Genomic DNA, 20,706 nt, shown 5'->3' with positions numbered 1-20,706 from the left:
CCCTGAGCACATAGAACTACTACCAACCAAGCTAAACTGCAGAACAGAGCATGAAACCCAGATTCTCCTCCACAATTGTAGCTGTAAAGAGTTCTTTGTATTCGTCGTTAAGATGCCACTGTAGTTTGAACATTGGGGATATCTGAAAGGGCAACTGTTATATTCTTGCTTTATCCAAGCCCCAGATGATCTAAGCTCAATAGGCAGTGTTAATTTTTTCTTTCTGTTTGATACTATAAATGTCACTTTGCTTTACAACCAAAATTGTTTTCTAAACCACTATCAGTACTTTAATACAAAAAGTCTTTTCCTTTGGCAGCTCTACATTCAGTTTTTAGCTTGACCAAACATTGGGAAATTTATTTAGTTCTTGAGTTTTCAGATGGTCTATTTCCTTTAAGAATATTTGAATCAAAACTTTGTTTTGCTTCATTTATATTTTACACATAGAGGAAATTAACCATCTTGTATAAGACAAGTAACAAACAGTATCAGACCTCAGTTGTCTTATCGGTCAAGAGCCCAAATTCAGTAATATTCCCGTAGTCTTCCACAACTCTGAAGTTAAACAGATCAATGTCACGGATGCCTTTGGCAAGTCTCTGAGTAATTAGACTAATTACATGACCTCATGTATAGATTTGGATGTGTGGAGCATGACTGGTATGAGCCTGAACTTAGGAAAGAAGAGACCTGCAGCTTCTTGCTGTTCATCTATGGAATGGCCCACAGACCTCTGTCTTGCCCTGAAGACTATCCTAAAATATGAGATAACATATTAGTTAAAGATTCTCATAACCCTTAGAATAATTCTCCCTTCCTTCAAAATCCAAAATGTGGGGAAAAAAAATCTCTCTATAATCCATTTTGATAAGAAATAATTAGACTAAATGTATTAATATATATTTAATACATTAATATGTTCAATCAGTGGGCTTATCGTGCAATTTTTTTTCCTTAGTTTTCCCAACAGGCTGTGGTAATCACCGGCTCACAGTCTTGAAGAATGAACTGCAAAAATCTCATTTGGAAAAATTATTTGCTCAAACAGCAAAATATTAATGAAGACACCCCTATTAATGTCTGTGTCTTTTCTTGACACAACTTGTTAACAAGGTTTCACATGAAAATTACTGAGCAATTGCATTCTATGTCCTTAGCTTTCTTGGATATGTAAGCACTGAATTTTGAAAGACATAAATTCCCTTTTTTAAGGTCTTTTTCATGTAACTTCTCATAGAGGTTTGGCCATGCCACTGTTTTTATTAATATTAGCACAATTACACATTAACAAATGCCCAAACACCCTCATTATTTGTTTACTATAGGTATAGTTCAATAAGTTAACTGGAGTTATAGTTTAACACACTCATTCTATCTAAGCAATTTTTGCATAAAATCAGGGGGTTGAAGAGTGGTGGTTTTTAACCTAATAATTTGAACATATTTGAGTGACTTCCACAGGAAAGGAATAGTGTTTCTGTCCCAGTCAAGGATACAGTCAGTTGCCAATTGGTTAAATACCAACCAAAACAACACCATCAAAAGTTTCTGCACTGAATTCACTCTTAGCTGCCTTTACAGATCAGGAAGAGTTAATTTTATGTAAAAGAATAAAAGTTCTGGAAAAAAAATATGCATGGCAAGAGCAAGGGCTCCTCAAAAGTAAGGCAGACAACTGGGGTAGAAATGAGAGCAGCGGTGCTCTTCTCAGATGACAAGGCAGCTCTGACTTTTGCTAGTGGAGCTTTTTTACCTTTTTAAAAATAAATAAAAAAGCATTATTTTTGAGAACTGAATGTAATGAGCTGCTTATGGGCAATGCAAAAAACTTGTAATAACAAATCTATAAGCAATACAAATAACTTGTTCAATAATCATAATGCATTTCTTTCAAAGACTCGGATTTCCAACCTATTCCCCCACAGACTGCGGAATGGCAGTGAGACAGCCGCCTGCTGCTGGAAGTGAAATGGCTGGATTTGAGGAGTCAAGCATATCCTGGAGGGCTTCTAGTTCATTCATGATCTTGCGCTTTCCTTACTAAGTTCTGCTTCCCAAGTAATTAGGTGGTATCTACTTACATGCAGTAGAATAACCTCTGTCTCACGCATTCATGCCTCATTTCTTCATTTAATGCTCTTTTCAGTCTTGTTATTTATTTTCTTCAATATTACACTTCCAGCTCCATAGCCAGATGAGTCACACTCATTGCCATCCACAACAGCACTCTCCAAGGCCTGAGAAACAATAAAGTAATTTAGAAAAGGTTTTCCACTGAAGTTATATACAGTCAGAAAAGCTAACCTTTATTTTAGTGGCACTCAAATTAGGATGAAGTTCCATTCAGAGAAGATTATTCACAATAAAATACAGAGGAACATAATATATTTTATATTACAAAAAAAAAAAAAGAAAGAAAATAACCCACAATACCACAGCTACAACTTATCAGGATAGTGGTGTGAGACACACTGGCTCACAGATTTTTAATTCAGAAACTTTAAAACAAACCAACAAAAAAAAAGGACTGAACATTTCAGAGCACTTTTCTTCTTTGCCATAGAAAAGGTCTCAGAAACACCTACATTAAATACAGAATGACTGATTTATTTTCTTCACAACAGAAGAGTAATTTCTCATTTCAAAATATTGCTTCCTTTGAGTTTTATACTGTTCCCTGTTCAGCTATCATTATCTGCCTACAATCATTACATTTCCCAATTAGAATTTAGGATAAGAAAGTAATTGTTACTTTTCTGAAGGTGATGTTGACAGAGAGATAATAAAATGCCTATGAGCATTTTAAATCCCTTTTAACTTACAGAAAAATTCTTGCTACCCAAGAATAATGATATCCAGAACCCAAACACAGAAGAATCTATCTACCTGCAACTGAGGGGGAGCTTCTATACATTTTCCATGAAGGGAAACCACCATTGTTTCAATCTTGTCACTAGAAACTTGACCTACAAAAGTACAAAACCTTCCTTTTTCTGTCATTTTAACCACAATTTTCAGTTTGTTGATTATGATTGGAATAGTCTGGATGAGCAGATGGAAAAATTGTTACTATTACTCTCCATAAAGTGGCTTGTACCATTTACTTTCACTGGGATTAACATCGGTACCTCAAACACATTTACTGCTTACCTGTACCTACGTTGCCCAAACTGTCCTGTAAAATTTAAGCAAGCTTCAAGATGCTGGCCTTCTCTCACAGCCTATAAAAAATCACCGTCTGAGACATTCCCTTGAATCTTCAGTGAAGCAGAAGTCAGCACTGCCGAATTCAGGGTGACAGGGCCACTTCTGCAGCCATCACAGTCTGCCATACGTGTTTCTCCAAGTCTGTAATGCAAAAGATGAGTTGTTCTATTAACAGTTGTTGACATGAGTTGGGCCCAAACACTTAACAGGATTCCCGTATTAACTTGCTAGGAAAAGAACGCAAATTTAAGAATATATGTGGAGTCTGATATTTTGTAGCTCATGAATTCTGTTAACTTGTGTTCAGGATGACAAATCCAACCTCCAACAGACAAACATTGCTGAAATGGAGAAAAAAATAACATATATATATATATTTTTAATAGATAAATAAGTATATAAATAAATTTACCTTTATATGGTAGAGGAGCTGGAAATGAAATTAAGGATTTTGACTCCCACACTTCTAATCTGAAGTTCAGAACATACATAAAATGAAAGCAAAAAGATGACTAGTCAACCAAGACAAAACCACCACCATAATTGCCAGCCGGCACTTGTGTCACTGCGAAGAGTCTGCCACTGCCGCTTGAAGAATATTTATTTTCTGCAAAATTAAAGAAGTATTACTTACCACATTCAAATATCATAAGTTTTCACTAAATAATAATAATAATATAAAAAAATACCATCGCTATGCTGTTAAAAAATCAGAGCATAAAATTTCATGCTTGCAGAAGATGAAAAGGAACGCACGTTTTACACCACCTTAAAAATCTGCTTTGTCTCTTCTATATAAATTGTGACGTGATTTGTATAATAAAGTTTGATTAAAATATATATTTTTTCATACCTGCATATTTCTGAAGGCCATGCCATGGTACAGGCCTGTGTAAATGTCACATACAGAATTTTCAGACTTCCTGTATAGAAAACATTATATTTCTGTAATATTTGTAAGAAACATAATTGTCTTTGGCTGCACACCGACACTGTTAGCAGAGTCCTTTACAACAACAGAGTACATGCTGTAATTTTCCCTAGAGCTGAAAAACTCTTTCAAATGAACATGAGTCAGGCAGCACTTTAGGGAATAACGTTGCAAAGTTGTAAATGCTGCTCACCGTTCCCGTGAATCCTGCCTTCTGGAGGAAGTACATCAAGTGTCAGCAATGCCGTGCACTCCAGTTTGATGCAGTACCTGTTAGCAAAGGGATATTTTCAAAGACATTACTGTATACGGTCCTGCTAACTTTGAAGACAAATTTTTATTTAGGTTGACAAAGAGTTGCAAGAACTGGATACATGAAATGGATTAGGGCTTGCTGGATGATTTAAATGTGGGCCCACATTCAAAGCTCATTGGTGCTTTTTGATCCAGGATAATTATATGTTAAATATTGGTTATTCAAAATCTAACACCAGCTTGTTTATTGGAGAAGCACTAACACTCATATGATAGTTCTGAGGCCTCTTTTAAACCTAAAGACACACGCTCAGCTCTTCTACCTTCTTCTAGGAGCCTGCCCTACTGTAACTGTGCCATCTGTTTGGAACTCTAGTCATATGGTAGGAGTCTATATGATTATTTTAGTGATTAAACTCTCATCTGAAGAAGGAAAGAGCACAAGGTGGCACAAAAATAATTAAATCAATTTGAATTAAACATGCATTATTTACTTCTTTCTGCAAATATTACCTTCCAGGAGGAGCTTTCTTGTGATTTGATGATAATGTCACTATTTATTTCTGTTCAGGCTTCATGGTTTTCTTGGGGTAGGTACTGTCTCACATTTCTGATGGTTTTGGTAATTTTTGTCAATATTGAACCTTTTTTTTTTTTTTAAAGTCAAACAATAATATTTTCAAAATTGTCATGTTTCAAACAAGCATTTAGCATATTTCACTGTGCGGCCTAAATTTTCATTAAATGGTTGAATATATAGAGAGTTGATTCATTATACAAGTGTTCTAAGTCACTTTTATTAAAGGGCTTCATACAAAGCTGGGATTGCCAAAGTTGTCTATGGTTAAAGTTTTCAAAATCTCTTGTCCTGTATGTCCTTACGCCTTACATAGTATCGCTGGTCTGTGTTTAATGAATGATACATGAAGGGCTGTTTGGAACATGTGCTGTAGGGAAAGAATATTCTGAGTCATGAACAGTCCTGAACTGTAGACTCATTAATCTGATAAAAAGCATAGCTCATTATAGCCTAGCTGGTTATGCAATTTTTAAATAATACATAGTTTGAGATCTCATTAATTGAAGTTATTATGTATTTTATTTATTTTTATGAGTTTTTGATCTCAGTTGTTGTATTATGCTGTTTACATCATCAAATTTACCACTGGCCATGCATGTGCAACATGTGCATGTTGGCAACACAAATCTTGCTTCCTAGATACTTAGTTGAGTTTTCAGCTTTTGGGTATGGTTTGAAATTACGCATAACTAAAACCTGACTCTATTTCACATTGTTGGTGCTTGGACCTTCTCTGTATCTGTTTTGAAAAATAATTGTACAACCCCAAAATACTACTACTAAAGAAGCTTATAGCAGAACCTAAGCAATGCTTTGAAAGAAACTTCCTTGCTCTTTTTAAAAAGTTAAATTCAAATAGGATATACTTAACAAAACAATCTACTGAAAAATCAGTTCTATAACTGCCTTCATGCATGTATTCAGTTCCCTGGTGGACAAAGTCATTAAGGTCACACTGATACGATTATTCTTTCTATGAAATGCTCAGTATTACATACCATGAGGCAATCAGCAATAACTATTATTCTGGATCACCTCAAAAGATGCTGAGTCAGTAGACAGCAAATAGGCAGCAACAGTTGAAAAAAAAAAAAAAAAAGACTGAAAAAACAATGTTGAAAGAAAATCTCCATCCAACAGGAAAATGTTAACACTGCAAAGCCAACTCAGTTAAAAGCTTTGGTTCATATTATCCTTAGATGAACTATCAATACTATTTTTAGTAGAAATAGATAATGATTCAAGTCATACCCAATCTACTGTCTCTACTGAATGCAGAAAGTTTACTTGTGTCATAAAAGATGCAGGAAACATCCTGGAACCTGACTCCATGTGGAGAGAACAGTAAGGAAAACTTTCCTTCCAGACCTAAGATTTTGATTTGCGGAGCCCTTGCTGACAGGCTCATGTTTGACGTGACGTGTCCGGAGAGCTTGTAATGTGCTCTGATTCTGCAGAGAACTGCTTCATAACTCAATTACAGTTCACTGGAAAGAAAACATTTACTAATAAGAAACTGAATGACAGACAAATTCTTAGAACTGGCATGGGTTCTAGACCTTTTTATCAGAATTGCAGGTACTTTTCTCTTGTAGACAAACTCACCCTTTTTGGAGATGGCAAATGCTGTTTCAAAGCTTCCCACTTTTTTCCAGGCACTGCAATGATGTATTCTGAAGGACAAATAGAAAAAATAAATTCTTGAGATTTTCACTTTATATATGTAACAAGTTCTGAAAATTTACACTGACAAAACTTCTACTAATGTTGAATAAGAACATATAAAGATCTAAACAAACCATGTTAACAAAGTGCAGAGGAGCTTAAGTAGAATGTAACTATTGCTGGTAAGGGTTTGTTTGTTTTTTTTTAACTTACTTTAGTAGATTAGTCTAAAATACATAAGATGAGACTTAACCAAAGGAAACTCAGTTTCCCGGGAAGGGACCCTTATGCTGGCTGAGAAGCTATCAGAACCGTAATCAGAACTGTTTACCCAGGGCTTCCTTGTAAAACAACACAATAAACTCATTTTTAAAACCTGGGCTATGTATCCCCTGTCTAGGTACTCAGCTCCCAAGAAATAGCACCACGTGGAAGAGAGCGGTAGCGCATCTTTCTGGGATGGTGGCATTTCAGGCTTTCTAGTACACACAAACATTTTTCTACCTGATCAGTGCTCAACTTACGCAAAGAACAAGAGAAAGTTCTATCAAAGAATGTATGAGAAATTTAGCACATGCCATATTAAGGTAAGATTCTTACAGAAATGCATCTGAAAAAAAAAAGAAATATAGAACCATCTAAATCATAGAGCTGGAAATCCTTTTGAATGGAAATGGCATACAAATTAACCAGAATAATTCAACACAGTGCTATTGCTCCTCCATCCTGTCTCTGAACATGCTGTTGAACCTTCATCCAAATTAATTAACTTGCATCTTTGACATCGTCATGGTCCTTTCATCTACAGTTTCTCTGTATTTTAACAAGATACAATCTATTCTTTAGATGAGGGTGAGGTAAGCAGGCAAGATCTGAAGGATTCATGCTTATGGATCTTTGAGCTGAGAAGAATGCAAAGCCATGCACAAGATAGACAAAGTAATTAGTATTTGAAAATGTTGGTGTTTTAGAAGTGCTACTGTTTAGAAGGCTCAACTGGGCATTTCAATACACAACTCTAAAATATTTGACTCACCATTTAAAAAAAAACACAAACAAAACACCAAAAAATAAAAAAGCCTACTAATGAAAAAAACTATTTTGCTTTTGTTTTCTTTTAATACACTTGGCCATCTCTCTTTAATACACATGGTAATGAAGTGAATAATCTCTCCCTTATTTAGCGCTTTTATGATATTTTAAAAAGACCTTTTTTGTGGAATAATGAATTATAATCCCATGGGTTATGGAATGGTTCCAGTAATAGGTTCCTCACTTGTATGATCACTGTGATTTTACATCTGTAAAGTATCGTGAATTATATTAATATACTTCTTCTTATTAACTTATCAGAGTTTACAAGAAGTTCTAGATTTGCTCCAAAGGGCTCAGCCGGTATATGTACTGGATTGTTTGATATTAGGTGTTATGTTTTGAATCTGTTTTTCCACTAGGCAGATTTTATTTTATTTTATTTTATTTTCCTACTGCTACTACACTCCCAGGGAATCACCACCACTTGCAGTTGGACTAGATGATTGTTGAAGGTCCCTTCCAACTTAGAACTAATCTATTCTATTTAAATAACTTATGAAGTCATAGGAAATAACTGACATGTCCTTATTTAGAAAGATGGCTGTTTTGGCCACTTTCACTGACACTACAATGGCAGTGCTGAAAAAAATCTGTTTTCCTTATATCAAGTCTTACCTTGTGGTAGTTTAAGAAGTTCCCAGTGCCAAGTACAACATCCACTCTTCGCATTCATCTTAATCACTGACGACTTCCCAAGCAGTAAAATGTAAATCACCTGTGTGAACAAATTCTTTTCTCTGGAAAAAAACAAAGTCAATGAAGAGGCTACGTCTACTTTACAGGACATCTAATAGCATAATATTCCTTTAAAATCCTAGGCCACTTATGATAATTGTGCATTTTACCCGTCACTCAAATAGACACAGGACTTAAACCAGAAAAAAAAAAATCATAGCTCTAGGAAATAACAAGAAAATGAACAGTATATTGATTGATAAAGAGCCCGTCCTTTCAAAACAAATGTCCAGAAGACAGCAATTCTGTAGCCAAAAGCTGGTGTTACGAGTTAGTGAACCACAAATAATCACTTTTCACTTTCTCTGTGGCTGTCCTGACTGTTTCTCAACAGAAGCTTGAATGCCTTTTCATTTTTTCTGAAAACAATGAAAATGTAAAGTTGCAATCAAAACATTAAAGTGTTTCCGTGTGTGTGTGTTTGTATATTTTGTTTTAACCAAAACTTCAAAGCATTTTATTTAGGAAAAAATAATCTTGAATTGAACCTTTTAGCAAAGTTAGCATATCAAGATCAAAAAACCTGCCCTCGGTTGCTGCATGAAAAACAACCATCCAAGCAAGAAAAATCTCACCAATTAATAGAACTGTAGAAGAAACTTTGCTACTTCTGAGGTGAAATATTTTGTTGAGCTGCAGATGACTGAACTTACTCGGGTGGAAAGAACCATGGCTCAGTATTGTTTGTGGGTTTTCTTAGAATTAGCTTCTTTGGGGTGAGTTGGTTGAGCTTAGCACAGTTACATCCTTCTGGGCAAATTGCTGGACAAAATACATCTTAGAACAGACACGGAATTTTTTGGAAAGAGACAGATGATGTATAGCAGGCACAAGTATTTGTCTTCACTGGGAGTCTTATCTTCCCAGATGATGTCAGGATTTGCCTCATACTCTCTGAGCATAATCCTACCAAAATTGATGCTTTTATTTATACAGAAGATGTTTATTCATGAACATTCAGAACTATCCAAATAGTTATGCTTTCTAAAGAAATGAGAAAGTAGTTAATGTTCACGTGTTAATAGATGGGGAATACAAACCTTTGGAAGCAGTATATGCTTTGGACAGCTTATTTATATAAAGCATAAGATAAATTGTAAGGTCACAAAGAGATATAAATAATACACATATTTGTTATCTGTATAGCATTTTTCTTCCAGAGTATCTCTGATCTTTTCAATACTATCAGACTTGACATTTGGTCAAAAGAAGAACCTTGTAACCAAAGACACCAGAGAATTCTTACTTTCTGGGTACATGTAAAGCCTCTATTTAAAGTCTCATACAAAAGGTTTCTATAGAAACCTGAAGGGCTCAGCCAACCGGTGCTCAAAAGCTGAACCCTGAGGCCTATACAAAACCATTTATTCATCCTTATGGCTCCTGAAGCCACTGATCTCTGTCATGCTTCAGCATGGTACCTTCTTAATATGTTGTACCTTACATTAGCATACTCTGTCTCTGAAAATAAAACATTCTCCTAAGTGTTAAAAACACGGCTATAGCTCAGGTCCTTGACTGATCCCAAAGCTAGTGAATTGAAAATTAACTCTGATCTCCTTTTTGGCATATACTATCTCCTAGGACATGTAATATGAGTTTTGCTTTTTTTTAAGGAACTGTTTGTCCTATATATAGTTATGTTTCAAATTGTTACTCACTAAAAGAGCAAGTATTTTTGGTTCCTTCTGAAAGTCATATTTCCATAGTGATGCCGAGCTGACAAAAATATGAAATACATCACGATAACCGAAAATTAACTCACTATCACAGATCCTGCTCCCAGATACCATTTTAAACTCAGTCTGGAATATTATGCTGGTGAGAAACTAAGATTTTCCTGAACCTTATTTTAATATATATTCAGTATAAAACATTCAACTCTTCTTAATTTTCAGCTCGTTCCCTGTTTCTCTTTTGGTTTGTTTCAATGAGTTAGCTGAGCCTAAAATAAAGGTAATGACTCATTTTAGTGTCCACTCCTAAACAGCAGCTTGGATGAGGCTGCACTAGGTTTGGCTTCCACTTCCCTGTGCAGAGAGACCCTCTCCTGACACTGCAGCACTGCCTGGTCCTCCAGCAGTCCTCCCAGAAGACTTTCATCCCTAATCTCTGCAGCCGGTCTTTCCATCGTGCTCATTTTCATAGTATAGAACCACTGGGGTGATCATCCCTGTGACGGTATTTTTCCATGTTCGTCTCTCAGAATGCTCATAGACGTTCACGTTCTGTTGGTTGGTAGGGCTATTCAGAAATCCAGAGAGACATATGCATCCATTGGGTCACACAAGATTAAAACATTCACTAAGCGGAAGATCGAAGGCAAATCAACCCTATCACTTGCTTTGGGCAGTGCTTTCAGAAAGGACAGGTCACATATTTCTCATACCTGTCTAGTGGGAGGTTTTCCTTGTACAGAATCTTTTTGTTTGCTTGACAATAGTCTTGGAAATGCAAACTCCTCCATTTTACTACTTCTGATATTTCATTGTGGCTCAATATCTGTTAAAATAGCATTTAAATTAGAGTTTTGGTTGATAAATAGAGTAGTATTCCCTTTCTGCTACACCAAGAAGGTCTTGCAAAAATGACAGAACTCCACAGCTCAACAGCATGCCAATGCTTAACAAAGAAATGGCTCTCCAAGAGAAATGAAACATTCATTTCTCTCTGAGTTCACAGAGCTACAATAATAGGACATACCACAGACACAAATTCCAAATATAATTATTCATACCATATATGAACAACTTTCACAAATGTTATGGAGTTTGGGGCAAGTTTATCTTTATAAAGAATTCATGACATACCTCCTTTCAATCATCTCACATCCACCCACACTGACATTTCACAAACCAAACTTATCCGTAATACCTCTCAGCGCAAGGCATTTTCTACACATTTGTTCAGGTCAGCATGCAAATGTTCTCACTTTCAAGTATTTCAAAAAAAAGAAAAGTACTCCCACATCCTTGTGCAAAACACTACTCCAGGTCAAGAGCAAGAATAAAGGCCTTTGTCTTCCTCTTCTGTCCTTCCCCTTACTTTGTGCAATACCTTCTTTCACACAATGTGTAATACGTTTCCAACACGAACTCTGCAGCTTTTGCAACTTCTTTCTCCCTGGGATAACAAGATCAGACAGAAACAAAATAACGAATATTAAACACCTTCCCATTTCAAAAATAATAAAATTAACTCTTCCGAAAAATTAAGTTACAGAAAACAAAACGCAGGATTTTCTCAGTAAAATCCTCACTGTACCTTACTTATACCAGGAACTTTTTAATGATTTCTTCTACTGTTGGAAGTAGTTATTGGAAATACTTGACATACTTTATAGCAGATTTTCCTCATGTATGTTTATCACCCACTGAGCTGTCTAGACCAGGTTGTGTTTCTTTCAAAGATGTAAAAACTGCTGAACAGTCCTTTTTCTAACTCTGAGACAACAGTTGTGTTTTTCTCTTGGGTGGACATCAATGACATACTTCACTTACAAAAAAATGACAAGAAAAACAACCAGAGAGTTCTTTCCATGGTGAGGCAATACACGTTTCAGCTGAAGACAAACGTCTGTGTATGACAGTTATATTTGATGAACCACAATAAAAGTTGGGAAACTAATCATAGAAAGTAGTGTAGTATTTATGCAAAGGAATGGTAAAAAATCATTAAATGTACAAAAATATAGCTATACTTTATAGGAATTAACATGATGTAAAGGCAGAAAACGCTAACTAGCATATGCGGCTTCACCAAGACAATTATTCTGCAAAATTCTTTAAGTACTAAACGTTATTATTCTCCAATTTACAGATTTTTGTTGTGGAAGGAAAGTCACTTGCTCATAGCTCGCTAGTGTGTCATGGCACCTGCTGTACAAAAACGAATCTATTTCTGACCCCAAAGAGCATAAATGAACTATTACACCTGAATGAAGTGCGGATCATGACTACAGTTTCAGAGAAAAATCCCCATCAGCTTCTGAATTTTATCACTGTACCACTTCAGTGCCCTGCAGACTTATTCACGAAAACAGTTTTCAAAACCCCATGTCAAAGGATGCTGAACAGAGTTTTCAAAGGCTTTTAACTCATTTTTAATCCTTGTTCCCAAGTATAGAGCTGATGCCAATAAAACGGCCAGAAATACTTTATATTATTTTAAGAAAAAATAGTTGGTTTTATGCTGGTATTGCTCCCCAGTATGGCTGAAATGTTTTATCTTAAACTCCCCAAAAATGGCAGCTTCAGGCAACTCATCTCAAGTTAAAAATATCAGCTTTAGGACTGAACTACAATAAAGCAAATGAAAAGGGCCTGGCAACTGCAAGTGTCTATAGACGACACTGTCAGATCCCTGCGCAGTCCAGGGTGTTATAACACGTGTTTGGTAAACGGTGGCTTTTGTCATCTGGATGTACTTAATGATTTCCGCCACTTTGTAAATGTCAGACATGTGACATGAATAGAACTCACATTACCACTTTAGTGTGTAATCCTGAATAATCACTATAATCTGATTTTAGCAACTGTGGTCATGATAGGGGTGTACATCTACTTCCTGAACTTCCACATCAGAAATCACTCCCAGTTCTTGCAGTAAACTTCAGGAGACAAGAAAATGAGACTGAAACAAACAAAAAACCTCTATTCAAGATTCTACAATGTCATTATAATTTCTGACCTTGAACAATGTGTATAATTAAGAAATTAATTAATTCCACTAAAGAAAATAAAGCCACTGTTTTGAAGGATACTGTATGGTTCTTACAGCAGTAAAATTTAATGGAATGCTGTTGAAAATAATTATAATTTTTTAATTACAAAAAATAGGAACTACCCCCACACAAATGAACAAAACCCCTGAAATTAAACCTAGCCAAACAGACATGAATAAAAGACATTATTTTGCAACTTAAACTATATTTAAGATGTAAATAAATGGACCTCAATTAGGTCTCAGTAAGAGAAACTACCTAGTTAGATCTTGTATTAGTATATACTCTGAGGAAAGGCACTTTGATGCATTCAGGGGAGATACTGCTCACATTTCTTTGCTAAATATCAGCACAAGTACTACAGACTGCAGAATGACTGCTGCTGCTCAAAAACCATCTAAAAAAGGGATCACAGAGGGAACAGGCTCCAGATTTGAGTTGAGGACGAAATGTCCTAAAAATAACATGCCTACATACAATATAGCTGAACGCAGAAGCAGCAGATAGTATAATCAATGCAAATTGAGGTCCCTAAAAAGGAATCCTAGTAAGCATAAATTTTATACACTAGAAATAAAAGAAAAATCGAAAGTAACACATACCACTGATATTTTAGATTTTTTTTCTGAATATTCTACCAGGGATAGTAGTTTTGATTACTTTGCTTTACAAATAAATTAATTAATTGATTACTGACACTATTTTCCATAATTTATAAATTTAAACATTTTAATTTTAGAATACATTTATTTGCTGAGCACAGGTTAGACTAAAGTTACAAGCCTCTTAATTGTTCATAGAAATCAAAATAATTGATTTAAATTGAAACTGGATCCATTTAATATAAATCTTGATATTTTGTGCTTGAAATAATCTATCAGAAAAACTGATATGCTCTTTAAAATTCCATAAAGTTAAATACCCTGAGAATGTTTTGATCTTTCTAATATTTAAAAGGCTTCTCCTGAAGACTGAAGTAGACTAGAACCAGTATTTCCATCTTGACTGCCTTGGTGAAGGGGCTTATCAGAACAGGCTGCACAAGGAGGAATAACAAACCAGCAAAGTGGGAATTCTACAGAACATTACTGGGAAAATTGTCAGTGTTTCTATCTGCTGCTCCTCCGTCAGAAGGCTGGGACTAAGGACAACAACATTTTAGATGTGAAAAATTGATCTTGTAATTTTCTAATAGTCTTCTAGCAAGAGATCAAATAATGTGAAAGCATTGCTAATAAGACTGTGTTAAGAGAGATGTTTAAGGAGGCAGGACCACAGATGAGAGTTAGTGAAGGTATAGGCTATGGAAGAAAATTAACTAAAACACTTCATAGCACATCAGACTTTTGATACAAGAATATAAGTGACATTGAAAAACACTCATTTACAGATTAATGTATTCCAACTGGAAAATACTCATTTATATATTAGTGTATTCTAATGAGCAAAGACAAATCATAAAAGGAAGGAGGAACCTGAGCTTTTTTGTACTAAGTTGATAAAGAAAACTTCATCATACAAACACTCAAAAAAGGAAGGAAATGGTGTTTGTTTTCATTTCTAGAACCCAGTAGGCTATAAAAGCCAAGAATCCTCTCTCATCATGGGCTATGTCCAAAAAAAGTCCTCACCTGAAGGTACCGGTACGGTTCCAGCAGTCATAAAATTACTTTCTCCAGGTGATCGGATCCAGCCCAATAAACTGTTTTCCCACATCTTGCTGCAATGAGTAACAACTAAATACTGTTTTATGGGTTACAGACAGGACAGTGAGCAGACTGCTGCCCTGAACATCGCTGACACAGAAGCCTTTCCTAAACTTTTTGCTGAACCCTTCCATTTATTAGAATTCAAACTAACCATTTACTCAGTGGACATCTTGCAAAGAATCTATATTTTCAGAAAATTACTTTTTTTTTGCAAAATTAACATCTGCAAAACAATGTCATTTCACACGTACAGCAGACTAATCATTTCCAAACAGAATATCAACATTCTAGATGTGGACTTCTGGATGTTAGAGAAATATTAGTGTTCAAACAAATGAAATAAACAAGGTCTGGGTTATTTTGTTCTTCTGTTCCCCAAGAAATGAACCTCATGTTTTTCTGTCACGGTGTTTTTCCTTCTCTTTGTTTGAAGAATCAAAGTGTCAGACTGTGCTCCTTTAGGCTAATATGTCATTACAATGGCAAGAAACTGTAAGTGATGTCTAACAGATACAATTCATATTCTAATAAAAAGAATGGCAGTACACAGTATCTTATACAGGAGTTCATCGGAAAATTTTTAGGATGGAACAGCATGGAAGCCACTGTTATAAAAAGTCTGAAGGTAAAGAGGATGGTATGTTAAACCACCAAACTGGAAATTTACTGGAAAAAACATAGTCCCCAGCTACTCCATCCAAGTATCAATGACACCATCTTCTAAAAGCAGTTGAGTTTTGCAAATTAATCAGAAGAAAATTATTAATGTATTAAACTTACATTGCAAGAAAGACTAAATAGTTTGTCAGTGAATACTACATCCTGCACACAGACCTACACAAATGAAATAAAAGTGTATCAAATTAATAACTGTTGATTTTGAAGCTATACCAGCTATTAATTTTCTGTTGAATCCTTCCCAATTTACTTACATAAATAAGCCATTCTCTTGACATTTGCTAAACAGAACTGCTCCCAAGTGAAAACTGTTGTCCTTATGCTCCTCTGAGAAGCTGCATTCACTATATGTCTATCCCAGCCTGTTCCTCATGATTTTCTGCAGCTGACAGACCATATTCTCCAACAGCATCAAGGTTGATCCAGCAGAGGTTTGCTAACTATACGAGATAAGGTTCTAGTTGTTCCCTTTACTAGAAAACATTATAACTAGGTAGATATGAAAATATTACTTCTTTGGGATATTACTTCAACTTCTATCTGTGGAAAGTGAGTTACTACACTCGGCTGTATTTGACTAGGTTTTAAGGAAGCTGTTGAAAGAACTGTTGATCCAAAAAACACCAAAGGCTCAACAATGCCCTCCTAAGTCAGCAATACTCTTCAAGGAAATGATAAATACAGCATTAAGACGCCTTAAATTTCATTCCAGATAAAATTATGTGCTATTTTCTCCCTCAGCTAGCAAGTCTCTGTAGATGACATAAGTGCATGAACTTCAGTCAGACTTCTTTCTATTTTTGATGCGCATCAGCTTATAATGCAACTCCCGCCCTTGGTTCACAGAGGTACGTAAGTATTACCAACTGACTGCACTACAACATCAAAAATACCTCAGAGAAAGGGAAACAATCAGCCTGTCTAGACAAAGCAGGTAAAATTCACAGAGAAAATAAGATTGCTTTCCAATGAACTCCTGTATAAGATACTGTGTACTGCCATGTCCACATTAGGCAAAGAGGTAGCATTCGAGTTTCCAAAGCCATGATTTGACTGCTAAATCATTTCCAGCAGTGTCAACAGTAACATTAGTTTCCAAACTGTTCCGCATCAGATTTGTCTCAGGAAAGATAAAAGGCTAGCTTAAATCCTGATGTGGGACTGACACTTCTCCCTTCCCATTTTTTAACTTATCTACCTTTGATAAAGCTACTCTCTATACATCAAACACCTCCTTTTACCATTCCACTTCAAAGTCTAACTCCTCCTCTAAACTTTTTGTAGATCAGAATCACCATCCTCTCTCAGGCCATTCTGCTTTAACAATGACATAGGGCTCTTGTGACAGAATTTTACATATATACAGACATTATATTGAGAAACTCCATCACCCATCTTACTAGTATAAGATTCTCTCTTCCTTTAAAAAACCCTTCTTGAGATGAACACTAGCAAACAGACAACACCTGTGAGGCAAGGAAAACAACTCACAGATGACCTATGAAGATATTTTGAAGCTATACTGTTACATCCGTAAAATAATTAGGGGAAAAATACAAGTCACTATCCAAATTACAACGTACACACCATTCAAATTCTGGTATCAGCTAACATAATTTGACTGACTCTTTTATGGAACTACTTCAAAACAGAGCTGGAAGCATTTTATGCACGGTTTTGAACTTGATTTAGAGGGAGAATCAGGTCCATAACTCTGGACTAGAAAGCATTATGTGTTTATACACAGCTTGTTGAAGATGGCCAGGTACCAGGATCAAGACATTCTTCCCCAAGCAAAGACTTTAAAATATGCTTTGTTTTAGGGAGTGGAAATAATTTTGACTAACAGCAAGGACATCATTAGTATGCCAACTTAAGTGTCAGTGTTTGAAAAAGCAGACCTTTTATTTGCTAAATATCCACTTAAGTTTGGTTTAGTTTTTCTGAAAATAAGAAGGAAATCAATTCCATATAATATCAGCACTGGCTGAATTTTGAGCATGAGATTCTCGAAAGATAAAAGCTGGAAAATCCATGGGTTTATCCATTATTAATAAGAACAACTTTACCAGAGCAAGGAAACAGAAGAATTGATAAAATAATTAAGAGAAAGATGAGCCCTTCATGTCTGCTTCCTTCTAGCTATACTTTCACCTCCTGTCAAGAAAGGACGAAAGAGGGAAGATCCTTGGGCATCGGTTCCCTGAGTTATGGAATCTGAATTCTATTTCTTTTGGGATCCTCTGCATCCAAGGATATGATGGAGATTACTTCTACCTCTGGAAATGTCAACTATGAGACCACAGTACCAAAAATTTCTTACATGAGGTACACCATGCTGCTATTTGCACAGGATGAATTGAAGTTATTTATTCTCTACAATTTAATCTAAGTTTATTTTGAAAACATTAACATGATAGGGAAGCAAAACCATGTGAAACACATCCAAACCTACCAAAACAAAATGCTTCCAGAGACAGCCAAAAAAGAATCTTTTGATATACGATAGAAAGAGAAGGCCAAAAAAGAAACCTTTATGAGTCTTTTTGCATCAAACAATGAATTGTTTTGGCTGTATTTTCCCAACATTTCCTCTTGAGTTCCATTCAGCTTACTGCCTCATCAACAAGCACAACTCTTCTGGCCATAATGAAATCCATCACGGCAAAAGATGGATGGGAAAGCTGTTGCCTATCTAAAATCAAGTTAATGCCCTTACAGTAGAATTACTGGGATGAAAGACCTAAAATTAGAGCAAAACTGAGTAAAACATTTATAATTCTAAGTCATAAACATAATGGGACTTAAGAGATAGATGTAACTGAAAGAAGGAGAAAACAAACAAACACAACAACACACAAACAAAAAACCCTCCAACAAACAAGAGAGAAAGGGTTTCTTTTAGAATTGATAAAATATTCAAAACCCAAATAAACAGTTCAATATATCTGAACAGAATGTTTAATACTCAACACTTCCTGTCCTCCCTGGGTAAATATTTTGCTCCACATCAGAGTCTGGGAAATTGCTATGGACTTAAAATGGAAGGAAGCCTTTCTGCATTATTTGTAGGCCTTACTTCAGATTCAGAGAGTTTTAATAACTTGGCTATATCTTATTCTCTTAATACAAAACAACAATTCTCCCATCTATCACCAAATGGAAAGGATATTTCCCAGAAGATATAGATCCACAAAAGATACTAATCAAATCTGCATTTCCATAACAAATACCTACATAATTAAATTCTTTATATTTTTTAAGTTGCGTAGTGCAATACAAACATCTACAAGTGTAGGTGGTTTACTTTGGTTTTGGGATACAGAACTGAACTTTGCAATATGAAAAATATGTAATGAGTTCAATTTTCACCTTTATTATGAGCGTTTCTATACACGACCAGCCCAGGTGGTTAACCATTTAATATTCTTTTTCATACATTTATATTTGAAATGCACTGGTTTATGCTTTTATATTTTCTTTTATTACAATGAAAGTGACTTAAAATTAAGAGTGTGGGAGGCATAAAAAAAATCTACCCTACCCAATGTCAAAGAGAATATCAAATTATTGATCTGTAGACAGGAAGAAATTAAATACGGGATCCCCCTCTCATTTGAAAGAAAATAACTGCAACAACTCTGCAAAAGTTCACAGAAGAAATAGATTAAAAATGTAGGCATAAAATTGACTGCTGTCTTGAATGTATCTTCCTCAGGAGTTTTATTTACAGAACACCACAAATATGAGGATTTATCAGAAGAGTATAGACTTAACTTTCTTTGCTGACCTTAACTCCTCTGCGTACACAGTCACAGCGACATTTCATAGTCGTGACAGCCAAAATTATTACTTTTACTCTGAAAACAGAATTGTTTTACTCTGAAAACAGAATTGTTTTCAGTGACATATCTTAACATATTTTGCTTCTGGAAGTTTTTCTTCTTGGATTTCTTGAAAACATCTCTGTATTTTATCAGAAGGCAGTCTAATAGATGGACAAAAATCGATAAATACTTTTTTCATGGAGAGTTACAAAAGCAGTTTTGCAACTCTGAGGCCTGAGTTGTTTTAATCTGGCACATTTTATCTCCATTAAATATCAAGTAAATATCAATCAAAAATTGTCACTTGACTGTAAACTGTTTATATCTGTGTAACTGTATCTTTACCTGCTTTTAGTGTCATTTCATGTACAGTCTATAAAGAAAACAAAGAATGAGACAAAAGACAAGTGCCTTACAGGTGTCCAAGTATCAAGAAATTCCGAGAGACTTGAGATGTAATCAAAAAGATGAGCTCTAGCTTAACACATCCAGCTTCTGCGGTCTCCATGTACCAGTCTCTGCCAGAAAGCAGGACTCTCTCCTTTCATTGACAGCAGATGGAACCAGAGATGACCACCCTTTAGCTAAAGTTTTCCTTTCTAAATATTTACTGTCCCTGCATGATTAAGGCAAGCAGCAGCAGAGCCATGGACATGGACCACCATGCTCCTAGAACATCGGTTCCATTATTCAGTTCATTACTAAAACACACTACAGTCTGTGTTCTAAGACCTATATAAAATTATCTTTTCTTAGATAGCAGTAATTTCCATTCAGTTCTCAATTCCTGTGCACACACATTGTCAAACCAACCACCGTGACATATTTCTTGATAATGTGAGAGGAAAAAAAAAAAGAGAGTTCTAAAAGGATCGTGGCTTTTCAGACAACGAAAGCTTGAACAAGGATCTTACAGACAAGGAATATCCCTGTTAGAAAGGGACACTGGCAGTTCATCTAGTCCAAACTTCTTCTCAGAGCAGGGTCAGCCATGTGATTAGACACAGGTGCTCCAGAATCAAACCAATCAGGTCTTGAAAAATCTCTAAAGATGTAGAATACACAATTTCTCTGGACAACCTGTTCCACTCTTCCAGTGCCCTAAGTCGAAAAAGCCTTTCCTTAAATCAAAGTTGCAACCTCTCACATTTCAATTTACATCTGTTGTCTCTTGCCTTCCCAAGACATGCGTGGCTTCCTTCACACTCAACTATATAAAAATATCAGTAGGATACTGTTTTCCAGCACTGACACAATAATGGTGCTGAAATGAAATACTTCAAGTTAAATTACAAGAA

At 35.5% G+C, this 20,706-nt stretch overlaps 1 long non-coding RNA gene across 1 annotated transcript in view; it reads right to left on the bottom strand.

Moving 5' to 3' along the window:
- LOC110354950 (uncharacterized) overlaps nt 1-20,706 on the bottom strand; it is an 81,883-nt gene that overhangs the window by 2,885 nt on the left and 58,292 nt on the right. Inside the window, exons 2-9 of the long non-coding RNA XR_010473131.1 lie at nt 11,517-11,594; nt 10,861-10,973; nt 8,352-8,473; nt 6,582-6,649; nt 4,335-4,411; nt 3,623-3,817; nt 3,154-3,351; nt 2,085-2,240 (exon numbers count right to left, since the gene is read on the bottom strand). This is a non-coding gene — a long non-coding RNA (uncharacterized LOC110354950). The remainder of the gene's footprint in view (nt 1-2,084; nt 2,241-3,153; nt 3,352-3,622; nt 3,818-4,334; nt 4,412-6,581; nt 6,650-8,351; nt 8,474-10,860; nt 10,974-11,516; nt 11,595-20,706) is intronic.

Source organism: Columba livia, chromosome 5, assembly GCF_036013475.1.
Source record: "Columba livia isolate bColLiv1 breed racing homer chromosome 5, bColLiv1.pat.W.v2, whole genome shotgun sequence".
Classification (NCBI taxonomy): domain Eukaryota; kingdom Metazoa; phylum Chordata; class Aves; order Columbiformes; family Columbidae; genus Columba; species Columba livia.
Note: the sequence above shows the minus strand (reverse complement) of the source record. Positions and strands in the feature narration are given on the sequence as shown.